Source organism: Humulus lupulus, chromosome 4 (assembly GCF_963169125.1).
Source record: "Humulus lupulus chromosome 4, drHumLupu1.1, whole genome shotgun sequence".
Lineage (NCBI taxonomy): Eukaryota > Viridiplantae > Streptophyta > Magnoliopsida > Rosales > Cannabaceae > Humulus > Humulus lupulus.
The window spans coordinates 66,338,718-66,352,248 of NC_084796.1; positions in this window are offsets into that span (position 1 = coordinate 66,338,718).

The following is a 13,531-nucleotide window of genomic DNA, read 5'->3' on the forward strand; positions in this document are numbered from 1 at the left end:
GAAAAATCACTATGAAGCCCAGGAACTTCCCGGAAGCCACGCCGAAAGTGCACTTCTTAGGGTTCAGCTTCATCCCATACTTCCGGATAACTGCGAAAGCCTCCGCCAAGTCGTCCGAATGGTTCCGGGATATCTTAGACTTGACCAGCATATCATCGATGTATACCTCCATGTTTCGCCCTAGCTGGGCTCGAAACATCCGATTGACGAGCCTTTGGTACGTTGCTCCGGCATTCTTGAGTCCGAAAGGCATGACTATGTAGCAATAGATGCCCTTGTCGGTTTGGAAAATGGTATGCTCCTGATCCACCATGTGCATAGAGATCTGATTGTAGCCGGAGTAAGCATCCATGAAGCTCAAGATCTCGTACCCAGACATGGCATCCACCATTTGGTCGATTCGGGGGAGCGGGAAACAGTCCTTCGGACATGCTTTGTTGAGGTCCGTGAAGTCAATGCATGTTCTCCAGGTCCCGTTCAGTTTCGGCACCAAGACGGGGTTGGCCAGCCACACGGGATACACAGCCTCGCGTATGAAGTTGATGGAAGACATCTTTTCCACCTCCATCTTAAGGGCCTCGGCCCTCTCCGTCCCCAAAGGCCTACACTTCTGGCAGACTGGGATCGCGTTTGGGTCAATACTTAACGCATGGCAGATGATATTGCGGTCGATCCCGGTCATGTCGGAGTGGGACCAGGCCAGAAGGTCCTGGTTTCCCTGGACTTGGGCGATGATGGCAGCCCGAACGTCTACCAGCAAGCTCTTTCCTACTTGGATGATCCTGGTCGGATCGGTTTCGCTGATGCACACCTCTTCTATTTCTTCCATTGGCTCCAGGACGCGATCGTCCCCTATCCGCGGGTCAAGATCATCCTCTTCCTGGACCACTCTCTCAACATGAGGGAGGAGGGCTGGTTCGACGGGCTCCTCCCGGACCATGTATATGGGCCGGGCGGAGACATGGTAACACTTCCAGACGCTCTTTTGGTCTCCCCGGACAATCCCTACCCCTCCGTTGTCACATGGGAACTTCATGCAAAGATGGCGGATGGAGGTGATGGCCCCGAACTCGACCAGCGCGGGCCGGCCAAAGATGACGTTGTAAGCGGTGGGGCAATCCACCACAACAAAGGTGCAGAACTTGAACGAGTGCTGCAATTCACCCCCAGCGTGACCGGCAGCTGTATCTTTCCCATGGGGAGAAGCACATCTCCATTGAAGCCGTAGATTTGGGTCAGGCAGGACGCCAGATCCGCTTCCGTTAGGCCAATGGCAGTGAAGGCGGGTTCGAACAACAAGTTGACGGAGCTTCCGTCATCCACCAACACGCAGGACACCAATTTGTTGGCGATTTGGGAATCTATGACCAGCGGGTCATGGTGTGGAAAATGGACGTTGCGGGCGTCGTCCTCCGTGAAGGTGATGGGGAGGTTCATCAATTTAGGGCGCTGAGCCGGGGCTTGGACAAGGGCGCAAACTTCCTGGTCGTGGTCCAGCTCGCTCAGATAGTGCTTTTGGTCATTCCTTGAAGGCCCTCCCAGGTGAGGTCCGCCCGAGATGGTTGCCACATGCCCGTCAACCCGAGGGGGTGCTGCCCCGGAGGGATAGGGCATTCCGGGGCCGGGAACCTGCGCGGTGAGGGCCCCCTGAGGGGCCTGCACTGGAGGTCCCTGTGCATATCCTCCCAGGGGGGGTATGCCCGAGTCGTTCCCGGGGCCGTGGATTGCCCGGGGCATGCTGACACGCCCGGGACTCCCACGGGCATCCTTACCCACTGGTGGAGGTGCCCCAGCTTGATGAGATTTTCAATCTCGTCTTTGAGCTGTCGACAGTCATCGGTAGTGTGGCCCACGTCCTTGTAATAGGCGTACCTTTTGCTGGTGTCTCTTGGATTCCTTCCCCCCTTAAACATGGGGCTAGGCTTCCGGTAGTGTACCGCCCTCTCTGTCGCAAGATGGATGTTTTCCCGGGTGTCCACCAAGTTGGTGTATTCTGAATATTGGGGCTCGTAGCCCCTCTTCCCCTTTTTAGCCGGCTCGGGCCGGTTCTGGCCTTTGCCTGACCGCTTCCCCCGGGAGGGATTCATGCTTGCCTCAGTCACTCCCGTTTGTGACTACTAGGCCACGACGGGGGCCATGCTGTGTCCCGCTGGCACGACGCCATAATCGGAGAAGTGAGTTGACTGGGCCAGGGCGTACCCCGAAGTGGCAGGGCCGTACACCGTAGGGGTGTAACTAACTCCGGGCATGATGACCGATCCCGGGGCAATGGGGGGCGTGGCGTAGGACTGTGCCGGGTGTAACATGCCAGCCTTGATGGCATGTTAAAAGCTAGGATGGCGCTCGGTCAGATGCGCACGCGAGGGTGCAGGCTAGTGAGCATGCTGATGCCTAGTTTGTACGGCAGTGGCATTTTCATAAATATCTTCAATATTGCCCGGAAATGGACGAGACTTGGTAGGTTCCATATTGAAGGGTCAATGAACGCAATGGTATGATCGGATTTGGGAGATTCGGAGAATTGACGAGCTGGAAGCCAAATATGTCTCCCAAGCAAAAATCATGTATGTTCCTGGTAGAAGACTAAAAGCTCAGAAGGCTCTTTGTAGGGGGAGCACCTGGTGTCAGCTCTCCACCACCCCCTGGCGCAGGTGCGTCAAGTGAGCTACTACTAGTTGGGAGGACTAGTAGGGCGGGCATATGAGGACCACGAGGGGACTCATATGTCTCCATGAGTAGGAGTACTCATGGACATTACCGGGCCGCCCCAGTAGTGTGTCGAAGTGTGCTGCCAGAGGTTTAAGGGTACGGTTCCCTTGGCTTGCCGGGATGCCGCTTGCATGGAACGTGGCCCAAACCTTCGAGAGATGTCGTGGTGCGCCATGGCCACGAATCTCGACACGAGATGGCACGGGAAGTCATTCGTGGGACTTGTTAGCATGCAAGCATTGGAGGGTGCACTATGCTTGAGTAGGACAGAGGTCCAGTGTATGCTACTAGTCTGGCAGCCAGTCTCGAGGGCCTGCCAACATGCATGATGGTATGGTGCCTTGAGGATTGGACCATGGACGTATGGGAGTCCTTGGTCTGTGACGTGAGCTAATCGGATAGTATTGAATGGGGCATGATGAGAGGTGTTGGCACGTCAGCTTGGTGTTGGCTCTTGGCCACACATGCTACCTTGACTTGCGAATGTCTGGGTGAGCATCGGTGTTGGGATTTGCCTTGCCATAGTGAGAACCTATGGACAGTGTGAGCGTCTTGGCTAGATAGCCTTGATGCGTGATTGCACTCATAGATGCTTGAGAGCATGACTTAGCGAGAGTTGTTCAAGAGACGGAAGTGTGCAGAGGCACACGGTCGCGCAAAAAATGTGCCCATTGTTATTCGAATGGCTGGAAGGCTGACCTTGGCTCAGAGGAGTCAAGGTGCCGCACGGGCATTTCCGCTGTCAAAATGTCAGCCCGTGACACCGGGAACTGTCCCGTATATCCCGAAATCATCTGGGAGACGGGATGAGTAGCCGGGGGCCACCCGAAGGCCTGGACCTGAGCTTCCTCCCAGTTGATGAATCCTTGGGCCCTTCTGATGAATTCTTCCAAGGTGCCGGCCTTGCTGCGCTGCATGTCATCCCAAAGGGGGGATCCGGCCCGGATCCCGGATTGCAGTGCCACCAGGCGCTATCCTTCGTCGACTTTTGTCTTGGAGGCTTCTTCAGTAAAGCGCTGGATGTAGGCTCTCAACGTCTCCGCGGGGAGTTGCTTAATATTGGCGGGAGCGCTGATTTGCATATCCATCCTCATGGCGGCCACGAACTGTTTTCGAAATGCTGATTGCAGCCCGGACCAGGATTGGATGGACCCCGGTTTAAGCCTTTTCCACCACTCTTCGACGGGACCGCCCAAAGTGATCGAGAAGCAGAGGCATTTGCCGTTGTCGCTGACGTGGACCACTGTCATGAGTCGGTTGTACCGGGACAGATGGTCCCTGGGATCGGTATTTCCAGTATAGGCAGTTAGGCTCGGCATCTTGAACCCCTTGGGTAGTACGGCGTCCAGGATGTGCCTCGCGCATGGTTCTTTATCCTCTTCGTCGGAGTCGGTGTCTGCGCCTTCCTGCTTGCAGACCAGGCAATCAGTGACCTTTTTTAATGCGGCCATCTGCTCCATGAGCAGCTTGGCCGTGCTATCCTCCAGGGGGATTCTCTCGTTCCTCCTGTCGTTGATGTTGTTCCTGAGGTCGCCGTCTCGAGGGAGTATTTTTTCCTTGCGGGCCCGCTCTTTCCGAGCGTTCAGCCCATTGCGTAAATCTATCCGGGAAGTGTCGTCCCCGGAACTGAGGGCGTGACGTTCCTCGCGGCGAGGCCATTCTCGACGGTTCTTGTTGACCGAGGCACTTGGGTGCAAAGACCTTTCCCGCCCGTTTGGCCCTGGGGCGTGCCGGGGCTATGCATTCCGTGGCTGCGTCCCCTGCGAATCGATCGGGTGGCCTCGTCCTGGGATGGGGCGCACCTTCTCTTTCCTAGGTAGCGGCCGTGAACGTGCCCCTTCTTTTTCGACGGGGGTGGTCTTCTCCCGGGTCCTCCGTCGCTCCCCGTCCGGGCCTCCTGGAGCCAGTTCGAAGAAAGGCTCCGGGGGACGGACCGAGCTGGCACCTCTGGGGACCCCAGTTTGCTCTCGGGGAGCGGGTTGCTGCGTTTCTGGAAGTGGGCCAGCTGTGGGGTTGGCTGCCGGACCCCGCGCAGCCATGAGCGCCTGTAGGGCTTGGAGAGACTCTTGCATCCAGCGGTGCGCCTCTGCCTGCTCAACGATCCTGGCCTCCTGATCCAGGACTTGCTGCCTTAGTCTGGTCACCTCCAAGTCTTGCCGATCGTCGCGGGGGGTCCTGGGATCTGCAGCTTCGTCGTGGTACTCCCCCTCATTTTCCTCCTCATAATACTCCTCCTCGTTTTCCACTTCGTATTCTGTCCCACCCTCGTAGTCCTGCGACTCGTCTTGGTGAGATATTTGAGGAAGCACGTCCTCGGGCGGGTCCTGAGGAACATGCTGCGAAGGCAGCGGGTCTCCGTTGCCCAGCTCTGGATTGGTAGGGTCGAAGGTGGTGTGTCGTGTGTTCACCATCGTAGTAAAGGCCTGACGTTAGCACTAGCTTCCTTCGGCTCTCAATGAAAGCACCAAACTGTTAACCGAGATTTTCGGCAACTCTATTAATAACTAATATTTACTGATAATTATAATGAAAGCAGAAGATTAACACGGGGTTTTTACGTGGTTGGGGCGTTAACTAGCCTTAGTCCACGAGTCTATATTATTAGCTTATATTTATAGGCGCATGGGAACACCGGGTCTGTACCGGGTCCGACCCAGGCCCATCGGAGGAATGGATAAAGGTGGCCTTTCTAGTGGAGGCCCAGTACAAAAGGTACAAAATACATGAAGTCCAAGCCAGCTAAGGCCCAACGGGTTGACCTTAGAACTACGTCTCGCCCGACAAAATGGCGCTTTTGGTCTGATCACTTCGAGTCCTGAGGCCGATTCAAGAGACAAGATCAGTCAGAGTACTTGGCTGCGCAGTTCTGACACATCGGTGTGCAATCCCGAGGCGGCCTTTTCTGCAGGTGAAAAGTGGGGGACAACGCCCACGTGGAGCGAGGCGGCGTCAGGCTCTTGGACGCCTGGCCCCTTCAACCGGGGGCGAGGTGATCTGGGTCCATTTACCTTTGTCCCGCTTCGTTTACCATAGGCCCAGACCGTATCAGGGTCCGGGATCGGGACGCGTAGGCCGCGGTGGTCCGAACGCTCTGTACACAACCCGAACTATCGCCGCGGATGACGGACCCAGAGGGGCATTCCAGACCCCATTAATGGGCCCAGACATGAATCCCCGGTCCATACCCTTCCCCGCGGGCACTCTCCCTACCAAGAGGCCTTGGGCCGAGCCCATGCAGGAAATGGGGATAACAACTACTGTCTACACTATGGTTTTTTATATTCTTATTTTATTTCTATTATTAATTTATTTTTAAATATTATTGTATTTCATATATATATCATGTAGTCATATAAATATATATCTATGTCAACGTTGTGTTTATATGTCATATATGTAGAGATTATTGATATAAATATTTATGTATACTATAGAACTATAATTCATTCTATTATATATATTTAAAACAGTGAATGAGTTTTTATTAAAATTATATAGACAATGTTTACAATTTCAAAACTAAGCAAACGTACATTGCACGTTGTTTCTACCTGAAGTATATATATGCATGTCAATGTTGTGATTAGATGTCATATATGTAGAGATTATTGATATAAATATTTATGTATATTATAAATGTGTAATTCATTCTATAATATATATATATTTTTTAAAAACTGAATCATTTTTTATTAAAATAATAGAAAATATCTTGCCCTAATTTTTTAATACATTTATGTCATACATTATATTAAATATCTTTTATTTATTTTTATGATATTTTTTATTTATTTAAAATTTATATGATAAATAAAAATAAATACATGTTTGAATAATCATTTTTATAATTTTTAAATTAAACAAGCGTGCATTGCACGTGCTTCTACCTAGTATGTATATATATCTGAAGATCTAAATCTTTAAATAAAAAATAGTCTTAATTATGCATAAGAAAATATAGACTAAATAAACTAAAAAGGCAATGTAATCAGGTTGATGAATTTTGTGTTTAATTAATATAAATATATACATATCTTCTATATAAAAAATGTGTAGATAACAAAAAAAATTTGTTTTAACGGTTTTTAATTTTTTTTCCTTAACTTTAACATGGGATATTCTTATATTTAACAGAATATTCTTATAAAAAAATAAACATGGCTTAAACTTAAAAAAATAATTAAACAAATTAAAATAAGGTATTTTTAAAATATTTTACAATTATAATTATTTAAAAATATTAAAATCATATATTTTATAACTTAAATAAAATTTAATTAAATTTAAATTTCACTTATTATAATAATATCATATTAAACATATAATATATATAATTTACTATCAACTAGTAAATAACTTAAATTTAAAATCTATCTATAATATTAATATTATATTAAACATATAATATATAATGTCTTGTTGTCACTGTCAAATTCAAAAGCTAGAACAAACATAAATTTAAACAAAAATTAATTAATTAATTAAAATATTATATTTTAAAGATAATTTAAATAATTAAATCATATTTGTTTAAAAATAATAAAGCCAACTCAATACTACAAATTGTATACATCACTCAACTTTCTCTAATATATAAAATGCAAAAACAAGAAATTTCCACCAATCGAAATACCCTATCACTACAAGAAAAAGACTCTACAGCGACGAATTTTGTCGTCGCTGTAGATCAAGAAGTCTTTGTTGTACGTATTCAACAACGACATGTCATCGCCAAAATGACGTCGTTGTAGGTCCGTATGTGTAGCAACCTACAGCGACGACATGTCGGTTGTAACTCCCTACTACCCATGGACCGTTACGCTGTGTATTTTAAACAGTGCTAAACTCGCTAACCGAGTTATTTGGTCATAATCGTGTAACTAAATGTGATTAACGGTTTAGGGTTAAAAAATTTGGTCAAAGATACAACGTTTCACTAAAACGTTTACTGTATACGTTGGGATCCCAAAATAAATTTTAAAGGTTAATTACAATAAAAGAGTTACAACCAGCCGACCTAAGCGGCAAAATAGGGATTAACCCTAGTTCCTCTTTAAACCCTCAGCCATGGTGGTCGAGCAGCCGCATATGTACACATCGTCTTCTAAGCTCTCCAACTCAAGGATAGTCCAGCTTTCTTTTACCTTTACCTGCACCACATAGCACTCGTGAGCCGAGGCTTAGCAAGAAAACTCAAACATGCTCATAACCAGACAATAACCTGTCACCAAATCATAATAAGCATGCCTAGTAGTAATAACCTTATTCATGCATGCAGGCAAGTACAAATAAATGTTTATGGAGTTCTGCACCCTAAGTAGATGACTGATAAGTCTCTCTCTGGGGACCTGCACTCTGAACAGATGATTAATAAGTCTTTCTGAGGACCTGCGCCCTGAATAGATGACTAATAAGTCTCTCTGGGGTCCTACGCCATGAATAGATGACTAATAAGTCTCTTTGGGGGCCTGCGCCTTGAATAGATGACTAATAAGTATCTCTGGGGTCCTGCGCCCTAAATAGATGACTAATAAGTCTCTTTGGGGTCCTGCGCCCTGAATAGATGACTAATAAGTCTCTTTGGGAACCTGCGCCCTGAATAGATGACTAATAAGTCTCTCTGTGGTACTATGCCCTGAATAGATGACTAATAAATCTCTCTCGGGACCTGTGCCCTGAATAGATGACTAATAAGTCTCTCTGGGGTCCTGCACCCTAAATAGATGACTAATAAGTCTCTTTGGGGTCATGCACCCTAAGCCATGTGACATTCCAGTCACTTGAGCCTTTTAGCCCTGGCTCTGAGTAACTAGCCTTAGGCTAGCCAAGCGCTTTAGTTTTCTTCGACCAATAGGTCGGTCAAGCATTTAATGCTCATGTTGATTAGATCTAATCATTTCGGCCCGCGTAAATATGTTATTGCGACTCTTAACTCATAAGTCAATTCCATACGACTAGCACTCAGTACTATTGTCAATCATGACTGATAAGTCATAGCTTCATGGCCAATACTAAACACCATTGCAGTTTTTGACTAATAAGTTAGTGCCATTCCCAAGTAAGCAATGCTACCAGGCTTTTACAATGCAACCAATGTCCATATATAGAGCACTCAACATGCCTCATCAATAATCATGTATGTCACATATTGGGTGTAGTTTTCTTACCTTTGCTCCAAGCACAAGTTACCAATAAACGACCCTCAAGCACGATCTTGTTTCTAAGCCCCTAGCGATCACCTAGTCACAACCATAATATAAAATCCCATAAAAAACAAGCAAATAAATACTTCTGGACCAAGTCCTAGCCTCCGAGACGTCGAATCCTACCCAACTGGGTAGTAGGAACGATCCCAAGCCCTTAGAGTTCAGTTAAATCTGGCCAAAAATGCACTGGTGGGTCGCAACTTGGCCTTGAGGATCGCGACCTGCCTTCGTGATGGAGAGCCTTCTGCCTGGGCTTCAGGGTGTGGGCCACGACTTGGCCCTTTAGAGTCATAGCGCGCCCCCTAGGTAGACTCCTCCTGGTTCTGGGTTCACTCAGGTCGTGACTTCCTAGAACAAGGTCGCGACTTGACCACAAACCCAGCCATTTTCTCTGTTTTCTCCCATTTAAAACTTTCCAAAAACCTATCCAAACATATCCAAATCGCAAAATCAAAGTTCCTAAACATCCCGGAGATCCAAAACCATCAAAACCCAAATCTCAAACCATAAAAAAACTCATCAAAACATAAAATCCAATCAAAGCTTACAAAATTGAAAAATTAAAACTTAAAACTCGGATTACCTCTGATTGAGTCATTTCCCAACTAAATCCTCCGGCTAATAAGCTTGTAATCTTCCCTAGAATCGTTATGCCTCGATCATTGCCTGAATTCGAGTCCTAAAACTCGAGTTTCCTTCAAAAATGTGATCAGTGTCAAAAAAGGAACAGGAGAGAGAGAAAGAACGTTTTGAACGTTCCTTTTTATTTCTAACAGGTTGCTTCAAGCTTAAGTAACCTCAAGCAAATCCTAATGCTTGAGGTCCCAAAAACGCCCCTGGGGTAAAATAGTCAAAATTCTCATAATTCCCTCCTGATCTCACTAACTCCCAATATATCATCAAATAATCATTCTCATTACCCAATACCCTGGTAATGTGCTAAATACCTACTATACTCCTTGACTCACTCCGAGTCAAGTATGGGTCTCGTTGTGACTTTCCCACTAGCTTGCTTCCTAGGATTGTCTCGTGCCGAGTAACCTAAACATACTCACATAATAATGTGGTCTCATACACACATATATCACATATATGACAAATATTCCCAAAACGGGCCAAATTATGAAAATTGCCCAATTAATCATAAATAAGCCCACATGCATATTTAATACACCAAAACATGCATATCAAGTCATATTATAATATAACTCACATAATCAGGATCATGCATAAACATAGAGGCTTAAGCTCTGAACAATATCATGCTCAGTATACAAAGCATGTCCTAATCACATGTTTCCCGTGCATTACATTTTAACATCCAACATGCATCAAGAATATTCATGCATGTCACATATACACAGGGTGCAGTTTTCTTACCTCTGGTTCGAGCGAGAATTAGAACAAGAACGACCCTTGAGAACGATCGATCCTTAATCCTTTAGCGGTCACTTAGTCATAACCAAATACAATCTCCGATTAATGAAAATCACCAAAGATAGGGTCTTGACCTAAACCCCACTCTCGGGACCTCGAAACATTTTGATCCCAGGCCTTAAGGATTGAAACTCCAAGCCAAAAACCCTTAAAAACACCCAAAATGAGGTTCTGAAGAAACAGGGTAGCGCTACAGCGCTGCCCTCCTAGCGCCCCGGCGCTCAAAACAGAGCCAAACCGCCCTAGCCTCCTCTGCAAGTAGCGTTGTAGCGCCCTACACTGGGCGCTGTAGCGCTACCTTCAGCCCAGAAATCTCCTCCTTTGATTTTACCATTTCCAACCCAAATGAAAAGCTCCCAAACATCAAATTAAATCCCAAATGAACCTAAATACCACCTCCACATGTCCCAAGCATCACAACCCCAAGAACCCTAGCCAAAACTCCAATCAATTCCCCACTTTCCAACCCAAAAACCAGTTGGAACTTAACTAAGAAAACAGAGCAAAGGCAAGAGTTCTAATGGCTAAAAACTCACCTTAATCTCAGCAACACACCTTCTTCAATGATGGAGCATAACCCTAGCTTATCCCAGCTTAGTTCCTTGGCTTGATTCCTTAAAAAGAAGCTTGAAAATCCAGAGAAAAATGAAGGAGAAAACCTATCGGGAGAGAAGGAGAAAGGAGACTCTGTTTTTGATACTCTTCTACAGCCTTAATGGCTGATATAAATCCTTTAATGGGAAAAGACATAAATGCCCTCAAATCTAAAATAAAGCCTTAATAGCCACCAAGGGCAAAACCGTCCTTTCACACCTATTTCGTTAATCATAATTAACACCCTCCAATTCCCACTATTCTCAATAACCTCAAACACCAATAATCCATATCCCATTACCCTTTAATTCCCGGTAATGCTCTAATCATTAAAATCACCCCCGAGACTCACCCCGAGCCTCGAACTTAAAACCGTTATGACCAGACCGAACACTTACATTTCATGATCGTCTCATGCCGAAAGGCTCGAACAAATCCACATATAATGTGGTACCAATCATAACTCACCCACATGCACGAAAATACACAATTACGCCCTCAACGGGCCAAATTACCAAAATTCCCTTATAATTATAAATACACTCACATGCATGCATTTATCATCATATCATAATATAATTCACATAAACATGCATATGATCATCAAATAGCATCATAATTCAATTATGGCCATCCCGGCCTCCTAATCAAGGTCCTAACCCTTATTAGGAAATTCGGGGCGTTACACAACTCTTCTAGTTCAGGGGGTGACCAATCCCCCTCTTTGCTTGCAAGGCTTTGGGGAGTTTATTTGGTATCACGTCCCCATACATCTTTAAGACCCTCGTAATTTCTAGTGGAACAATCTCTTCCACTATTTCTTCAAACAAGGTGGGTACCGCTACATAAGTGGGCTCCTGCTTCTTCACATCCTTCTTGAATTGTAAAGCTGATAGAAGCTTCACACCAGGGGTGGTTTCACCTTTGCAGGCACCATTGAAGGAGTCTCTCCCATTATGAGCAAGCTCCCAGTGGCAGGAATTGGAATGACACCTTTCTCGGTTATAAATTCCATTCCCAAGACTACATCAAAGTCGTCCATATGGACCACCACTAAGTCAGTCTGCCTCTCCTACATGTCGATTCTAACTTTTACCCCTTTAGCCACGCCAGTTGCGGCCAAGGCCTTGGAGTTGACCGCTTTCAGGGCGCCGACATCTTTCTCCAGATTTAGTCCCAGTCGCTTTGCTTTGAGTTCAGAGATGAAGTTGTGGGTGGCGCCCGTATCGATCATCACGCTTTTGGCAGGCTTGCCATTGATGGTGGCATCCACAAACATTAGCCCATTTCCCAGGGTCTTCTTCCCTTTTTTGCCATGTTTCTTGAGAGCATTCAATAGGCAGACATCGCCCATGTGCGTGTACTCTTCGTCTTCCTCTTCTCCTTTGCCTTGTTGTTCTTGGCCAATGAGGGCATTCAACTTTCCCCTGTAAGGGAAAACTGCCGACTTATGTGGGCCTTTGCAGAGCTAACAAGCTAGCGGCTTCCTCCCTGCAACAGCATCTATACCACTGGAAGAATTGGACTCAGCTGTCCTCTTCTCTCCCCCACTCTTGCCCTGCCATGACTTCCCAATCTTCTTACTCCCAGCGCTACTTGAGCTGGTTGGAGGGGTAGCCCTTCTCGGCAGGCTGCTCTCCGGAGTGTAGTCTGTTAAGCGTTCGGCAGCAGCTTGAGCGGTGGCTAGGTCAGACACACGCTGTCTTTGAAGTTCTTGCTTGGCCCACGGTTTCAATCCCTCGAGGAAACAGAAGAGCCTGTCTACTTCAGACATGTCCTTTATATCGAGCATTAGTCCCGAAAACTTCTTCACATATTCTCGGACTGTCCCGACTTGTTTAAGCTCTCTCAATTGGCGTCGAGCCATGTAGGCGACATTTTTTGGAAGAAATTGCGCCTTTAGTTCTCTCTTCAGGTCTACCCAAGATGTGATGGTGGACCTACCATTCTCTATGTCATCATACTTGGTCCTCCACCACACCTTGGTATCCCCAGCAAGTACATGGTAGCCATGGTGACCTTTCCTTCTTCCGAATTGGCCCACACGGCTCTAAAATAGTGTTCCATGTCGAAGAGGAAATTCTCCAAGTCCTTTGCGTCTCTGGCCCCGTTATAGGGCCTTAGCTCAGGTACTTTAACTCGGCCATATTCCATACCTATCGACCCTGTTTCAGGGGCATTCCCAACCGTTCGCATGGTTAGGTTTACCTTGGCAGTTAGCTCAGCCATTTCTTCTCTAAGCATGCCAACTGCCTCCCTGCAGTCTTCCGTAGTGTCATTTATGGAAACTTCTTGTTCCTTCAGCATGCGCTCCACTGCCGCAATGCGCTCTTCCCACCGAGGGGAAACAAAAGTACTTGTTGGAGTGTTTCTTTGCTCCAACGTGATTATTCTGGATAGGAGAACATCGTTTTCCTTCTCTAGCGCAGCTATGCGATTATTTACATCTGACGATCCAGAGTTATGACTTGTAGAGGAAAGATCCCTGACCCTTTCATCTAGGCCATCTAATTCCCCCACAAGATTCTCAAGTGCTTCGATCCTCTGAGTTTTGCTCACCATTAGTGTGTTTTGCCAAGCTCTTT